At 34.2% G+C, this 18,494-nt stretch overlaps 1 pseudogene; it reads left to right on the top strand.

Annotated features, from left to right (window-relative positions):
- The first annotated feature begins 17,116 nt into the window (after positions 1-17,116).
- Positions 17,117-17,383, top strand: LOC141655716 (small ribosomal subunit protein eS27z-like; annotated as a pseudogene).
- Positions 17,384-18,494: the final 1,111 nt, after the last annotated feature.

Here is an 18,494-nt window from a genome sequence, read left to right as displayed (position 1 = left end):
TTTAGATTATAAGAATCAGTATGGTGATGACATATCTCCTAGGTTAGTACGTCTCATCTTAGGTCCAAATGCGAGAACAACCTTTTATAGTGATTTTGCCAATAATGGATATACTTTTTACACCCGCGAGCAAGATGAGTATAGCACAATGCAAAATAATGGTGTTTGTTCTGAATTTGAGGCGCTGTAGTTTGCTAGTTCAAAAGATAAAAATCTTATTTGAGGAAAAATGCAATATTATGGTGTAATCCAAGAAATATTGGAATTTGATTACATTGATTTCAAAATACATGTATTCCGATGTAAGTGGGTAGATAACAACAATGGTGTTCGAAAGGATAATATGGGATTTACTTTGGTGAATCTTGATAAGGTTGGAAATAAGGATGATCCGTTCATAATGAGATCACAAGCTAAAAAGGTGTTTTATGTCAGTGATCCTATGGATAAGAAGTGGTCTGTTGTACTATCTATAAGGAATAGACGGGGTGCACCGGATCGTGGTGATGATGATCAGGATATCATATTTGAGAGTCTAGCACTACAACAAATAAGGACAAAGGCGACCATAGAAGGCGACTGTTCTCAATCGCCATTATAAATACAGCGACTAAGAACCATCGCCCGCACTTGGTAGCAAGGTTTAGTCACCTTTGGCGACGGGTCATAGTCGCCAATTTTGGCGACTGATTTTTTAAAAGCGGGCGACTGATAATCGTCGCAAATTAGCGACTGATTTTTCTATTCAGTCGCCAAATTGGTGACTGTCATCCGTCGCCAATAACTGGCCACGTACCTCCATTTGGGGGCAATTGGCGACGGTCATCAGTCGCCAATTTGGTGACGGTTTTCAGTCGCCATTTTGGCGACTGTTGTCAGTCGCCATTTTGGCGACTGTTGTCAGTCGCCAATTTGTCGCCATTTTTAATTTTACATCATAAGGTTGGCGACTATTTTATGTCGCCAAATGCCCAGTTTCAGTCGCCAATTGTACATGTTTTTAGCCTAAAAATCGTTTTTGGCCTAGCCAAATACGTAAAAACCTGCAAATAAACCAACAACACCAGCTGAGAACACAAGGGAAGCCAAACACGACCAAATTTTATAAATAAAATCATGTTTCATACACACAAGTACGAGTTTTGGTGCTCTAACATCATCCGACAATAAGACAGTTTTTTCTAAAAAACTACATAACCGGGAAACTTGCTCCCGCTCCACTACCACCTCCATAATTAGGATCTCTAGGATCATTGGCTTGCGGGCGCCACCCACTGTTGCAATTGGTGAAAAAGGAGTTCATCCTATCCATTTCCTCCTTCATCCTCCTTATTTCTTCATCTCTCTCGGCATCCCGCTTGTCCTTGGCGGCTAATTGAGCTTGGAGCACACTTACGATACCCGGGGTATAAGCTTGTTGTTAGGAGGAAATTGACCCTCTTCTTGTTGGAGGATCGTAGTAAAGCTCTTTTGCCGTCCCGGATCCGTACACATCTTTGGAACCCCTCAACAAGATCTAACCATAGCTCGTTGTCGTCAATGTCCGGGTTGTTCTTCTTTCGGACAAGGAATCGATCCTAAAAAATTGATAAAATGTTAATGGTTAGAGGTTACTTGTCTAAAAACGGATAAAACATATACTTCACACATTAAGAAATGTTTTTTTTTACACTTACATATAAGTCTTGATCTTTTGCCTTCGTGAAGATCAACTTGCCCTTGCTTGTCTTCTTTGCGTGAGTGTCAACAAAGAGATCTACAATCGTGGGCATCTTGCCCTTATTTTTCTTGGCCTTCCGGAAAAAAAAAAAAAACAAGGAATTGTTACTCAAACATGATAACTAATAAGACTAAATTAGAAGACTATTAAATTAAAAGTTAAGACTAATAACTTACACTTGACAACACTCGATCATGGAAAGATTGAAACCCTCCGTAATGAGTAGGCTCAACTTCCGCGTCCTTTTCTCCTCCTCTCTTGTTGATTTTATTCCGGGCCGATGCTTCCTTGAACTCGGGACTGTTCCGGGACTTGGTAAATTCCTCATATGACGCACCTATAATCATTAAAATATCAACTATTAATATAGATTCAAAATATGTAATGAATTTTAACTAATTACGGGTATTAAAAGGAACTAAATACCTTTCATGAAATATGACGCCTTCTTCCTCCTAGACACCTTATACATGTTGTCCCTTAGCCTCTTCTTGCCAATGTCATTATACCTTTGCCAAACTTGGCGCTCAAGGTCGGTTGGCCAATAGAACACACGCTACAAAAAAAGTAAACAAACTCATGATAAACAGATCAATAATAAGAAAATTAGAATAAATAAATTATATCTAATAATATATATTTTATAAATAGGTACCCGGAGGTTGTACATCTCCTTATCTTCATCACTAGCGTTACTCCAACAAGTGACGCCGTACGTCATGTTCTCTTGGGTGCTAGTAGTCACTCCACGAACAACCGACTCTTAAACCTGAAATCAAACATGTTAAAAATATAATTATATGAGGAAAAATATAATGTATAACATATGTCTAAAAAAAGTCATTTATTACTAAATAAAAAATTACAAACTAGGATGAATAAAAAATTACCAAAGACCGGTCGGATCAAGGATCATCCTGCCGTCAGTATGGCGGGGTATAGTGGCCTCCTCCTCCTCCTCCTCCTCACTCAACTCCGTAGTAGAACGGTTAACATCCACCTCCGACTCTCGGGAGCTACTACCTCCCCCACTAGAGCCGCCCCGATGCCTACCTCCTCCACGAGCCATGCGCACTACAATTGAAGAAAAAGTGTTAGCAGATATTACAGGATAATTATTATAAGATACAAAAAAATAAAACCTAATAAACAGATATAGAAGAAGAAGATAAAACGCTAATAATTGTTTCCAAATTTTGATATGTATATTTTCATTACCTTCTCTTACTCATCATCATCATCATCATCATCTTCTTCTTCTTCTTCTTCTTCTTCTTCTTCTTCTTCTTCTTCTTCTTGTTCTTCCTCCCTCTCCTCATCATTCTGTTCTTCTTCCCCCTCTTCTATCTTATCCCTCTCCTTATCATTCTCTTCTTCTTCTTCCTCTTATAACTGCTCCTTCACTTCTATCTCATTTGTATAAATAATTTCATCATGATCAACTGGGGAAAAAACTGTTTCTGATACAACTTCTTCTTGGAAAAAAGATGTATCAACTTCTGATCGTGCCTTTGTTTTAAAAACTGCTCACCATTACTTTTGTTGTCTATCATTACTTGTGCTCGGAAAAGATGCAAAATAAACTTGATGAGCTTGTTGTGCAAGTATAAATGGGTCATATTTAGAGTAGGTTCGAGTATGATTCACTTCCACGAGTTTGTAACGATCATGGACTCTCGTTTCAGCTACGGAATTATCCCTCCATTGACACTTAAATAAAACAGTTTTATAACCCCGATCACGGCCATTGTAGCACAACTCAAAGATATTCTCTAATATGCCATAATGAGAAGAAATAGTAACTCCGTAGTTTCATCTAGCCTCACAATTAGATAGCACATAAAGGTGGGCACGGTTATACTCCTTGTCATCCAGAAATCTTGTTCCCCCAGCTGATGAACACCCTATTTTATCTTGCATTTGGAAAAACTTGGGTATACTTGTGTCTAGTTCATCCGCTTCATCAATACTCAAGTGTTTTTGCTTTGGTCTCAATATTTTTTTCAAAGTAAAGAGAGCAAAAATTGGCAATCTCTTCCTTTAGGTAGGCATTGCATATAGAACTTTCCACACGAGCTTTATTACTAATTTTTTTCTTCGCATGATTAAGAAACCTTTCGAAAGAATACATCCACCTATATTGGACGAGTCCACCAACTTTAGCTTCATATGGCAAATGGATAAGTAGATGCTCCATCAAATTGAAAAAAGAAGGCGGAAATATCATCTCAAGTTTACACAAAATTTCTGGTATTTGCTCTTCTAAACGACTCATGTCCTCAACTGATATCGTGGAGGAACATAAATCTCTAAAAAAATGACTTATTTCTGTAACTGCATTCCAAACGGTAGTCGGGAGTAAATTTTTAAAAGCCACGGGCAATAAGCGCTCCATGAAAACATGACAATCATGACTTTTCAACCCTTTCAACTTCAGTTCCTTCAAATCAATACAACGGCTCAAATTGGATGCATATCCATCGGGAAACTTCAAGTTTCTTATCCAATCACACAATACCTTTCTTTGAGCTTTGTAAAGAGCAAATATGGCTTTTGGTTTAGCCTCATCCTTACGAATATGAAGTTTAGGACGATCACAAAATTTCTTCAATTCTATTCTTGAAATAATATCATCACGTGTCTTTCCTTTTACATCCATAATCGTATGAATAAGTGTAGATACCTCATTTCTGCACCTTCCGCAAACCACTCGGTGATGATTGGGCCACATGTTTGGTACACGGAACGATTTATGACAATTCGTAAGTTTATCGTCAAGTGATAGCTCAAGTACTTGTGTTTATCCCTTGGTCATCATCTACGCGCCATTACGGTCGTTTTGACAGTAATTAGAGTTCATTTGGAGTCCGGGTCAAAAACCGTCTTCATTTTCTAATAAACCGTTTAAAATGCCGAGTCGGAATGTTCTGGAATATTCCGGATATTTCTATTCCATAATTTTAATCTTTTCATCTTTTGGCAAAATATATCCCAAAATTATATTTTGAACAATAAGAAATTTGGGATCTACCGCAATTCCATAACATAAACGCGGAAAATATTTCTTCCGCAGGAGGAAACTTCTGGGGAAAGGACGCAGCACCTGCTGCGCCTCTTCCCCAACTCTTTTCTGCGTATTTTCAGATCTTGTCAAGATTTGTTTCTAAAGTTTTACCGTAACCCTAATTCCTCCGTGTGATTAGTATAAATAGGGACCTTCGTTCCTCATATTTCTCACGCGAGTGTCCACCCTTCTCTTCTCCCTCTGCATTCTAAGACAGTGCTCTTTGCTTATTGACGTCTACGTGCTTGAACTTTCGACCACGTAAGCTCGGATCCTTCTGAGTACCAGTCTTGTTTTGCATGACCGACCAATTTGACCAACTCCACTCAATTAATCAAATCAATCTAATTTAATTCCTCTTACGAGGGCACTTTCATCATACAGTCGAGTCGAGCAATCACTAATCGTTAACTTAGTTAATCTCGTTTCGTCAAACATGTAGGTCCGAGGGTATAAATCCCATGTTTTATTATTGTATTTTACTTTTGTATAAATTATTGTAAGGTTTACGTCGAAAACATGTTTAAAACTGATTTATAAAACCTTTTATCAAACTTATTTTCACGGATTAATAGAAGACAGACGTCGAGAAGAAACGCAGCAACTGCTGCGCCCCTTCGAAAAGTCGCAACATCTGCTGCGCCTCTTCTTTAGGCTGGCGCAGTTTCTGCCTTTCTTCTTCTTCCTTTGTTCTTTGTTGATTCGTTTCTTTCATTCGTCTTTTCTTATTTTCTTCATATTTTATTCGTAATTATAATACGTAATTCATAATTATTTTATCGCCTTTAATTTCCGACTTAAATCCCAAGTAATCAATATTTGCGGATTTTCGTCATTAAAATTAAACCCGAGCGAGTTTTAGAGATTCGATTTGTTCGTATCAAGTCTTTGAAATTCGCCTTTTGTATATTTCATCTGTTTATCATTATCCATCTTCATTAAATTGCAATAGATAAACCTAATTAATCTGTATTAATTAAACCTAATTTGTAATTAGTCCTTAATTCACTTTAATTCGTCCTAATTAATTTAAGTTTGTTTCTTTATCGCTTTTACGACCAATTCACATGTAAATAACCTGTTAAATCACTTTTACTTGAGTCGAATATCAATAATCAATCATTAAATTCACCAACGAACATTAACAATATGCGATTCCGCTTCACACTTTAACTCACCTCAGAACAGACGCGTTGATGACCACGCTGCGTCAGCGCTTTTTCAAGGGACGCAGCAAAGATCGCGCTGTTCGGTGATGTCTGTCTCTGAACTTCCGTTCTTGCTTTGACCTAGTTTATTAGCTTACGTACTAATCAAATATTATTTGTAATATCACCAATAATCTGTCTGTTTTTTAACCTTAATTATTTTCCTTCTCTTTTTTCAAATTATCCGTTTTAAATGTATTTTCGACGTAAATCATTAAACCATTGTAATTATTGTAATTTTAATTATTGTATTTTGTTTATTTTATATTTATTATCATTTGTTTGTTTTCACATGTAATCAACCTTAAATCCCTACTTCGACCTAATTGTATGCTAAATTACGTGTTCGCCGACTTAGTTAATTCTCACATGCTAGGATTAATATATTGTTTGTTGCATTACATGCATATAATCGACAACATATCAAGTATAGACGATTTCCCTAATCATTACTAGAGGCCGCTGCCGAGGCGGGCGGGATTAGGTGTTCAATCAAAAGAGCTTCCTAATACGTAACCTCACCCCTTACTCCAGATTTATGTGAACATTCGTGTTCATTGGCATCCAAGAGAGTCATTCTAGACATATAATGCTAAGAGTAATGAGTTCCTAGTGTCTATGTCATTGCTTTGTGTCTTGACATGGCGCGAAGTATTCGAACGGTTTCCAATTTTCCACAATAAATTGGTGGCGACTCCACAAATGCAAACGCTTATTTTCACAAGCGCCCCCGTGGCCCCCCCGTGTCCACAATAAGTAGCTCAAAGAAGTTCTTCTCTATGTGCATCACATCCAAATCGTGTCTGATCAGCATTGTTTTCCAGTCGAGAAGCTCCCAAAAAATACTTCTTTTAAACCAACCATTTTTTTTCTTTTTCAACTCTTTAAACTCTTCTTCAGTCTCATCGATAGTTGATGGCAAATCACGTACAACCTCTCATACCTCATCCCCTTGGAGTCGAACCGGAGCACTATCATGCACCTCCTTACCTTTTAAGAAATATTTCTTGTTCTTTCTATGGATATGTCCATCCGGTAAGAAACATCTATGACAATCAAACCAACTATTTTTTTTGGAATTAGGAAGATAAAATGCTTTACTCCTATCCATGCAATAAGGACATGCCTTTCGCCCAGCGGTTGCCCATCTGATAGTATACCATATACAGGAAAATCATTTATAGTCCATAACATTGAAGCTCTTAGTTGGAAATTTTGCTTCTTCGACACATCAAATGTTTCTACACCAACTTCCCACAAATACTTCAGTTCTTCCACCAACGGTTGTAAATAAACATCCAGATGGTTTTTTGGGTTATCAGGACCGAGGATAAGTAAAGAGAGGAAAATAAATTGTCTTTTCAGACAAAGCCAAGGAGGTAAGTTGTACGGCGTGGTCATTACGGGCCAACACGAGTAATTTCTACCAAACTGACCAAAATGGTCAAACCCATCTGTACACAAGCCAAGTCTCACATTGCAAGGTTCCTCGGCAAAATCAGGATATAACCTATCAAAACGCTTTCGCTCCTCTCTGTCACTCGGATGACACGTCTTTCCTGGTGTACGAGGATTTTTTTTTTGTGCCATCTCATTTGGTTGGCAAGATTTTTCGTGGCATACATTCTTTGAAGTCTTAGAGCTAATGGAAAATAAATTAATGTGTTTGCTGATATTGGTTTCTTTCTCTTTCCACTCCTCTTATTACCCTTCTTCCCCTTCAAAACAATATTTCCCTCACTTGTCTCATATTTATACCTTTGACATTTCTTACATTTGTCAAGCAAAGCATCATCTTTCCAAAAAAGCATACATCCTGTAGGACATGCACCAATCTTTTCATGTGAAAGTTAAAGACCTTTAACCACTTTCTTGGTATTGTAGAAATTTCGGGTCATAACATTATTATCGGGTATAACATCCTCAACCAACGTAGCAATACTATCAACAGCTTTAAATGGCATATTATACTCACATTTTAAAGCAACTATCCTGGATGCAACTTGTAACAATGTCATTCTGTTCCCCTCATATAAGGTTTTTTCGGAAGCACATAGCATGTCAAAAAAGGCTTTTGCTTTTGGGTTTGGTAGTTCTTCATCAATCATTGGTACACGATCGTCATTAATGAAATCATTAGAGTGAAAGGCATCAAGTACCATATCTCTATATGGGTTCTCATTTTGTTGGATTTGAAGCTCTTCGGGATAATATTTTTCTCCATGGGAGATCCAATTGTAGTAGTTTGGAAAAAAATCATTTGTAACAAGATGCTCTTGTACTTTAATGTCAAATAAATATTTAAAGTTTTTACATTTAGTACAAGGACACCTAAGTTTATGTTGTTCCAAATCATATGAATCTTGACATCTAGCAAATTCAATAAATCCACGAACTCCCTTTACAAATCTAGCGATAGGACGTTTCTTCTTATCTACTCTTTCTTCGTACATCCAACTACGTTCAGATCTCTTCATTTTAATCTAGACGATATATAGCAAACTAACCATTTTAAATAATATTTAATTTCAACAAAAAAATTTAACTTTAAATTTGTACTAACTTATCACATTATAGTACATCAACAATGGTTATCTCATCCTCCATTTTATGCTAACTTCAAGATTTCAATTGGGTCCTTATCACTCCAACCTAAATCCATCAATGTACGTCTCGAGTCACTAGCAAACACACATTTGTGATTTATTAATGAGAAAAAAATTCGGCAGCAATTCCCCTTAGTTCTCCAAATACACAATGTGGAATAGATTTATATTCCACATATGTATTCAGAGAACATTGAAGAAATTGCAACCAAACTCTTTTATCATTAATAAAATCACAACTATATGTTTACTACCTAAGTGACTTGAAACGTATAAAGACAGTCCCAAAATGGAGACTATTCAAGAATTGCTTTTAATGAATAATTCTTGAACGGGTACTAGGTCATTATATATTAAACAAGTTGTCAAAAAAATAAATAAAATTTTAAAAAATACAATTTATACATCATGCTCATTCTAACTTAATTTCGTCAATTATAAGGCAAATTTGTTTTATAACTAAAGTATGAAAAAAATTGACAATACTAACATTATACTACCTTCAACAATACTAACATTATACTACCTTCAACAATGGTACCGTACAAGCTCGGGCATGGAGAAGAAACCCCTCCACCAACTCACACGGCAAACAATATAGACCCCAAGCAAACCACCCGGAGATAACCACAACACCGGTCACACCGGCATAACCTTGTCCGGGACACTCTCTTCGACATCTGCTATAGATCTGGTATTTCTGCGGGGAAGGAGGTTGATATCGGTTTGGTTGATGGGCATGGTGGCTCTCTTCGTCCTGCGGATTTATTGCTTTATTCTTGGGACAGGGGGCGTGATGTGTGCGTCGACCTGACGGGTTCTTCACCTTTGACTCAGACTGGGTTGGCAGATTTTGTGCCGGGCCGGGTTGTCGCTGATGCTGCTCAGCGAAAGTGTGCTAAGTATGGGGATTTGTGCGCGGTAGCGGGTTATGGTTTCCTACCTTTCTCTTTCTCTTCACTCGGGGAGTTGAGTTCGGATCTTTGTTGCCTTGCTCAAGCGGATCCGAAATTCTCGGTATCTCAGATGATCTTGGGGCTCGGGTAGCCGCTTACATTTTTACTCGTATTAGCTTTACTATTGCTAAGGGTGTGGGAGCCCAGATTGTCTCTCGGCTCCCCACCAATTTCATGTAAACATTTTGTTTTTATTATAATGAAAGTTGTGCGCATAATAATAATAATAATAATAATAATAATAATAATAAAAAAAAAAAAAAAAAAAATAATAATAATAATAATAATAATAATAATAATAATAATCGTGACAAAACACTAATAAACATAACAATATCGTAGCAAATTACTATTAATCAGTGGCAAATATTTAGTAAATTGTGGAAATATATTTTGACGATATATTATGTCAATATAGGTATTGATTAATAATTTTTTTTCCCTTACGAGTTCCTTTTGTCATCAGAGCCCAGTCCGACCACAAATTTGGGTTTGCATAATACCACCAATGTGATAACATAGCTAATTTCGTGATTCACGGATAATAGAACTAGTTAATTATATTAATTGTTGCTTTTTATAAGAAACAATTATAAGCTATCTAAAAGGCGGACACTATCAACATGCTTTTCATCTCCATCAAAGAATGAGACAAGTAAAATCATTAGATCCTTAAGAATATATAAATAAGCTCCATAAAAAAATTTAGATTTTTTGACAAGCAAAATCAACAAGCTTTTCTACGTTTTTACAGTTTATTCCTTGAAAGATTTGAGTTTTTTTTTGTAAAGAAAAAATACGTAGTTTTGATTTTCTAATATAGCCAAATAAATAAATTAAGAAAAGTGGTACGGAGTATGATTTTAGGTAGCTTAGAATTTACAAACAAAATATAATATAAACAAGTTAAATGTTTTGATATCTATACCTTATTCAGCAGCTTCCTTTGTAATTTTCTCTCTAACTCCATTTCTAACTCAATCGTAGTTTCAATATCATGAACAGATCTGGTATCTTCAAATTTTGGATGATATGCATTCAAACTTATATCACTAGCCCACTTATCATTAAAATTTCTAGAAATATTTGCAAAACCAAACAAAAAATCCATATTAGCAAACATTATACTCCGAAATTACTAGCTCGGCAAAAAATTAACAAGAAGAAAATATTAAAAGACATTTACACTTACATCTGAACTTTGACTTTCTGTTCTTCTATAATTCCCAGAAAACTCATGTGCTCCTTGATGAAAAAAACTTCATTTGCAGAGGGTTTGTTAGAGTGTTTAAGCTTAATTATGAGCTGAAATTCAATATTTGTGAAAAAGGCATACATGTATTTTCTAATTCAGGAACTTGGTAAATAAGTGTATATAGAGAATGATGTGGTGCGATAAGACCTTGATTTGGAGAGTTTGAATCAAGATATGGAAATGATGATTTCACTGTGTAATGGAATGAGTTTTGTGGAAGAACATTATTGTTTGAGCTAGAGGCAACGTTTTCATGTGGGTTTTGAAATATCTTGCGGCTACATGAGACATTTTTAGGGTTTAGTAACAGGAAGGAGTGAGAAGGAAAGAAGGAAGGAAAGACGTAGTAATAAAATTTAGATGAATGAGGGAATGAAGTAGGGTTTTATGATGAGCCACATTTAACCGTTGTCTTTTAGTTTTGTTTGAAATGGACGACTCCAAGCGTTTATATGACGCTCTTTGAGAATTCAAACATTACCTCTCACCAATACTTATCCTTGAGCTCACATGTGTGGTAATTGGTAATACGTGTGAAATTGTGGGGCAAACCTTGTTAACCTAACTAGTATATATACATCCCGCGCAATGGACGGTATATATAGAGTATTTATTTTTCAGGGTGTTATTTATAATGGAAAATTAAAGTTATGAACGTGTATTTTTATGAAATCTATATATAATGTTTTACCATAAAATTAAGAATTCCATTTTATAAATTTTCTCCAATTATTTTAATGATTTTTTATGAAATCTATATTTTTTTACGATAAATTTGTTTGGAAAATTAGAAGGGTTCTGTGCGAAACCCACATATCCGGTCCCTTCAAAAATACGAAAATAATAATTATAAATATAATTTATGCTAAAAATCATCTTTTTTTTTCTAAACCAAATACGAGTATTATTTTATTAATATGATTGAGAGAATGATGAATTTTAAAAAGTATTATCTCAAATTCTTCACCTTTAGTTCTTATTATAAATTAATATAAAATATTTTCAAAATTATTAAATATAGTTAGTCCTAGAATTTAGGGCTGATTGAATCTATATATTACATGACAGTGTGTAAAGATATTATTATGCACGAGTGATAACTATGCCGTGAACGGACATTTTCTATGTCTATTTAGTTTAACGATCAACATTTAGGGCCCCATTCTCGGGACCCTATCCAATTGCACCACTTGTGTTGGAGTATGGTGTTGCTCCAAACTAAAATATGTAGTAAACTTATCCCACATTGGTAGAATAGTGGGGGAGTTACTACTTTATATATGGGAGTGAGTTATCTGGTGTTAACTAGATAATAGTGCAGAGACTATAGTCTCCCCACGTGCGCGCCGCCAACGCCGCCCGGCCCGGCTTGTGTCGTGTTCGTGATACGTAGTCGTGGGGCTACGTTTTTTCTCCGGGTCCAAACTAATTCCTCGAATTCTAGCTGTTGGAATTCTAGTCGTTGGAACATTATTACACAATAATATCTATACTTATTTCACTTTTTTTGGGCTACGTTTTTGCTCCGGGTCCAAACTAATTCCTCGGATTCTAGTTGTTGAAATTCCAGTTGTTGGAACATTATTACACAATAATATCCATACTTATTTCACGTTTTATTGCAATTGATTACAGGTTTTATGGCCATTAATCTGCAGATTTCTGGTATCCAATATGACTGTTGGAGCCTTTCTTTCTGTCTATAAAATGTTCAACCTTTTACACTTTTACACATCAGAAAATACACAAGACACTTTCTTCTCTTTTTTTCTCTTCTACATTCTATCATTTTGAGCTCGAACACTTCCCACTTCCGTCTGTGGAGTGCGCCATTGTGCGGAAGGAGGTGTTAACCCTGGAGTCGTTGACCAAGCACTACTAAAAATATAGGCAATAACACCCCATTAACAACACATACTAATGCGTAATAAGTAATAACGTTGTCAATTGGATTATTTCATTTTGGCGCAAATCAGTGAAAAGCAATAACAACGGTTAATTTGTTAAATCCGTTTTTAATGATAAACACAACGGTTGCTTAACTAGAAACCGTTGCCAATTAACTGAGAGTAATAACAACGATTTAACAAGTAATACTTAATAATGTTGTTAATTGGATTATTTTATTTTGACGCAAATCAGTGAAAAATAATAACAATGGTTATATCTGAAATCTGTTGTTATTACTAATGACAACGGTTATTTAGCTAGTAACCGTTGTCATATTAAAGTAATAACAACGGTTAATAGATTAGAAACCGTTGTCATTAGCTTTAGTGTGTAAAAACAAAAACAAACTCCCACATGGAGCACGCAAACACACAACACACAAACATAAACAAAAACACAAACACATAAACAACCGCACTCTCCCTCGCCGTCGCTCTGTCATCTCCGTCACTGTCGTCGTCGTCTCTCCCTCATCGTATTTGTCTCTTTACAGGTATATATCTCTTCAATATGACTGTTAGTGTGCGAGAGTTTCTCTCCCCATTTTCAGCCTTGACTGCTAAGTTATAGGACCTGTTTTGACTCCTCTAACTACTCTCAGTTTTTTCTATAAAAGAAGCACTCTACTGCACTTCAGAAACACAACACAACACTCACTCTTCTCTCTCTCTCATTTCTTTACTTCTAATCTTATAATATATTTCTGGGTAAATGCTTATCATCGTTCCAAAGCTCCTGCCTCGAGTGGGCGAGTCTAGGTGCTGCAGTGTCAGACCTTGGGGAACCACTGGCGCTTGCTGATTGCCACCAAAGTCGAGCCGAAATAGTTTTCAAGGCAGAGGCCTTTATAACTCGTCGCTGCAAATCGGTTATAATCTCTGATCTCATTCTTTCGTTGTTATTGCACCTTCGTGATAACACAATTCACGGGGAAATAACCTAAACTTGTTCAATTGCCATTAAGTAATTCACATTTCCCATGAATTAAGTTCCTATATGTTGTTTGGTTGGAGCATCTCAATTCCCATGGTTTTTGATAATAAATATTGTTTTACCCTTTATAACATCAATTACTCTAAAATATAAAAATTTTAAATGGTTACAAGGGTAAAATAGTAATTCTCAAATATAAAACATGTAGACATTGGGAATGATCAAGGGAGGCAAGGTAAGTCAATTCCTACATCATGTAGGAATTAAGTTCATGTAGGAAGTTCCAATTCAGGGGCGGCCAATGAAATTTCGAGGCCTTGTCTAACTTTTACTGAGAGGCCCCATATAATATGGTCGTAAAAAATTAACATGTTATTTTATTTTTACCGACCATTGAATTTTATCAATTGCATACTTTTATAATTAACAATTGACTGTATATTATTTTACTAGTAATTTTATTTAAGAACAACATATTCTACATGTTTTAAAATAATAATTATTGTATTAATAGAGACTAATGTACGAAATCTGAATTATATAAAATTTACTCATCTCTCTAGTTGCCTAATGTATGGTACTTCAATAGCGCTCCGTACATTGCAACTTTTGGTAAACTTGTTGGTACAGGATCAACTCTCAACTAGATTAATTTTAAGAACGTTGAACTTGAACATAATAAAGAAATCCATTGAAAATTTAATAAAAAAAATGCCCCCAATAAGGTTCGAACTTGCGTCAAGGCATTCAGTCATGCAAACAAATCTACTACACCACTATGCCACTCTCCTTATCTTGCTACAATTTGTAGTCTGAAAATACAAATTATGAGGCCCTTTACCCCTTCGGGCCCCGGTTCGATGAACCGAAATGCACGCCCTATGGGCCGCCCATGTTCCGATTCCTCCATTTTAGTTAAAAAAGACAACCAAACAAGTGGCTAAAATTCTAATTCATGTGATTTTCAAGTTCTCATGTTTTTAAGAGGTAACCAAACAACTGCTAATATGTACAAGTCCAAACTATCTAATAATCCTCGTATATATATGTTTCCTAATAATTTGTTCTTGTATGTGGAAAATTTGTATTTGTAATCTCCTATTTACTAAATGAATAGGTGATTCTACGTTTTTTCCGGTCTAACTATATTAACTTCTAATTGGGCATTTAATTTTGCAATCTACTAAACATACTGTGGGCCAAATCTGCAAGCTCAAAAAATATAACGTATAAATATAAAGTAAAAAATAACTATAATAACGTACTAAACTGGAACAATCATCAATCATTGTTATAATTAAATTATCTCATTAATTCATAATATATTAACAAGAATTAATTTCGCAATCATGCCAAAATTAACTTGAATAATAAAAGACTGGGCCGAGTTTTTTTATTTACAGCTGGAAATTTTAGTTGATTGGTTACGACATCTATCATTGCTAACACTAAATTTATAATTACTACAAAAAAGGCAATTTCAAAATCAATCAGTCGCAAACAATTTATACCATATAAAAAATCGACTTATACAGCCACAATGTCAACCATAACTTTAATTTGTTACCCTTTATACAACCTTTAACGTAAGAAAAAAAATCCCCATTAATATTTTCAAATTTACCAGATCTCATAAGACCCCACCTTTCACTGATCTTAATATGGCTTCATATATATTCCAAATCTCGAAATCTCGATATTTTGCAAATCATTTGTCTGCAGTTTTTCTCCATATATTAAACAAAAAATAAATAAAAAATTCATTGCCAAAATTAACTTAACTAATAAACATGCAAAGCTGGAAAATTTAGTTGATTGGTTCATATATTCCAAATCTCGATATTTTGCATATAATTTTCTGCAAGATATAAAAAAATCTTGCCAAAATTAACTTGAGTAATAAACATGCAAATAGTATTGCAATTTATTATACACTATGGTGTGAGTAATTATTTTAGTTTTTATTTTTATTTTGGTACAATAAGTACTACTTTTAGCAATATGAATAATTTTTAGTAACATGTAATGAGATTATTATTTTTAATAATAAAAATAATAGAGGTTAAGACAAAGATAATTTAAGTATCAACTAACGGTAGTAAACATCCTTTTTCTTACCTCTTAATACTATTATTATACATATTTTAAATTTAGTAAATTATAATATTAAATTAAAACTATAGTTAATTTATGTAAATAATTTAATTTAGAACGACTCTATGTAATAAAATCTATAAAATGCACAAACTTATGGGGTCAATAACCACTTACGCAAATAAAATACATACGACTAAAGTTATAGAGAGTAATAGGGAGTAACCTTATCTCCTAGAATACGATATAAAATCTTAACTTAACATATATATAGTAGTATATACGTGAGCAGCAAGTAATAACTGAGTTGTTCTCATTATTCTCATTATTACTTAATAATATTATCTCTTTATTATAAAAGCTACGAGTATAACATTTAGAGCTTTTCTATTGGTTCCCCTTTTTAGGGATTAAAAACCATTTTGTTTGTGTAGGGACCACCATGTTCTTTGATGGCATTTAATTTTCTTATAATTTTAATGATTCCAATAAAACAATACATATGTTAAACCATATAATATACATTTATTTACTACCATAATTCGTGAATAATAGAGCGACCATGAAAATTTATGAACATAAATTTGAAAAACGAATATTGAAAACTATATTCGGTGAATATTCCGGGAAAAAAATATAATTGACAATAAATTAACGAGTCAAATAATAATAATAATAATAATAATAATAATAATAATAATAATAATAATAATAATAATAATAATAATAATAATAATAATAATAATAATAATAATAATAATAATAATAATAATAATAATAATAATAATAATAAAACATAATACATAAAAATAAAAAATATTGATAAACAACAAATATAAAAAAAGTGAAAAATATTCTTAAAAAACAGAAATAAATCAAAGAGAAAAAACTTTTTGGCGTAAAATAATTGATGTATAAGTTTAGTAATTGCAAATAAACCATAGATCTACAAAGTTAAATAACAAAAATCAAAAATAGTTTTTAAAACATACACTTGAATAATTTATCACACTTAATTTTTATGTTGAATTATATTTGCGTTAATTTGTCAAACATATATATAAATAACAAAATATTTTAAAACAGATCCGTACATTTGTTGTACGGACATAAAACTAGTAATAATCTTATATATAATAAAATAATACAAAAAATCTTTCTTCTTATTCACTGGGTCAAAGCAACTGCAAAGTTAAGAAAAACATTTTTAAAACCCTACCCTAGCTGACCGTGTTAACCGTGTACTTATAAAACAAACTCTGTCTTTCTTCTTGAACACATCCTCCTCAAATCCAACAAATTGCCTTAAAATAATTTCTAAAAACAAAAAACGGTGTTACAAAACGATATAGATTTATTGAATCCACCGACGGAAGTCGAGAAAAGGAAGCACAAATTGAAGAGATTGGTTCCAATTCCTAACTCTTACTTTATGGACGTCAAGTGCCTTACCGAGAAGTGTTTCATCTTGACCACCATCTTTAGCCACTCTCAAACCATCATCGATTGCTCTTGATGTCAAGCTATTCTTTGTCAACCTACCGGTGGTAAGTGTCGCCTTACAGAGGGTTTATCTTTCCGTAAGAGGCGGATGTGATGATTCAGAAATGGTTTCTTTGTTTTTTTAAGTACATGTGTTAGGGTTTTGGGGTGTTCGAGTTTGTTACTTTATTTTATAATAATAATAATAATAATAATAATAATAATAATAATAATAATAATAATAATAATAATAATAATAATAATAATAATAATAATAATAATAATAGTAATAATAATAATAATAATAATTAGGGTTTTCTAGTCGGAATTCTTATTTAAGATAGTTGTCAAAGGGTTATTATTTGAACCGAATTCGATAATTTGTTTCCGTTTCACAATAATAACTTGTTTTTAGTTTTAGGTCGTTGTCGAAGTTCATACTGGATGATTATTAATGCAATTATTATTTTAAGAAATGTTTTGGTAATTTATGCAATACTCCCATCTACCAAGGAGTCTTAACAAGACCTTCTCTAGCACTCTAGCAGGTACGAGCGTTACCATCTCGGTTGCTCGAGGAATAGTATATCAAAACGTGAATAAAAGAACTATTACAATTAGTTACATATTTTAAACTCAACACCATAAAAGAAACATACAACTGATGAAACAAAGCAACTACGGTGAGACTACTTCATGCCAAGACTCGTGAAAGACATGCCATTGCAATGCACCCAGATAACCTCTATATATCAACACCTGCTAAGATTGACTGTTCACCATAATGGATCACCGCAGACACATAACAAGAAGAAAACACAGACAAAACCACACAAGGTCAGTAACTGAAGAACATCATACGAAACATGGTAGAACACAAGCACAAACCTCCAACTCTAGATCATCACCAATCACCTGTCTACATATTAAATTGTGTAGACCAGACATAATACTCATCGCAACAGATATTCGCACCGCTAGTAGAGATCGCGGCCTTACCACCTAAGCCCCGCTCAAAACCATAGAGCGAATAACCCATGACCATTAATGTGCATATCCCCCTTTTGACGGGAACCACAAGGGGCGGAACAAGGGCGTGAAGCCATTCCCGCAAATGACTCCACTCAGCCGGGGACGTACCCCACATATACACAATCATACTATTATACAATCAGAATTACCACACAATACACATAACCACTAATCAACAGTACTGAGTAGGAAAA

This window comes from Silene latifolia, chromosome 5, assembly GCF_048544455.1.
Source record: "Silene latifolia isolate original U9 population chromosome 5, ASM4854445v1, whole genome shotgun sequence".
NCBI lineage: Eukaryota > Viridiplantae > Streptophyta > Magnoliopsida > Caryophyllales > Caryophyllaceae > Silene > Silene latifolia.
This window is presented reverse-complemented; position numbering and strand designations above follow the sequence as displayed.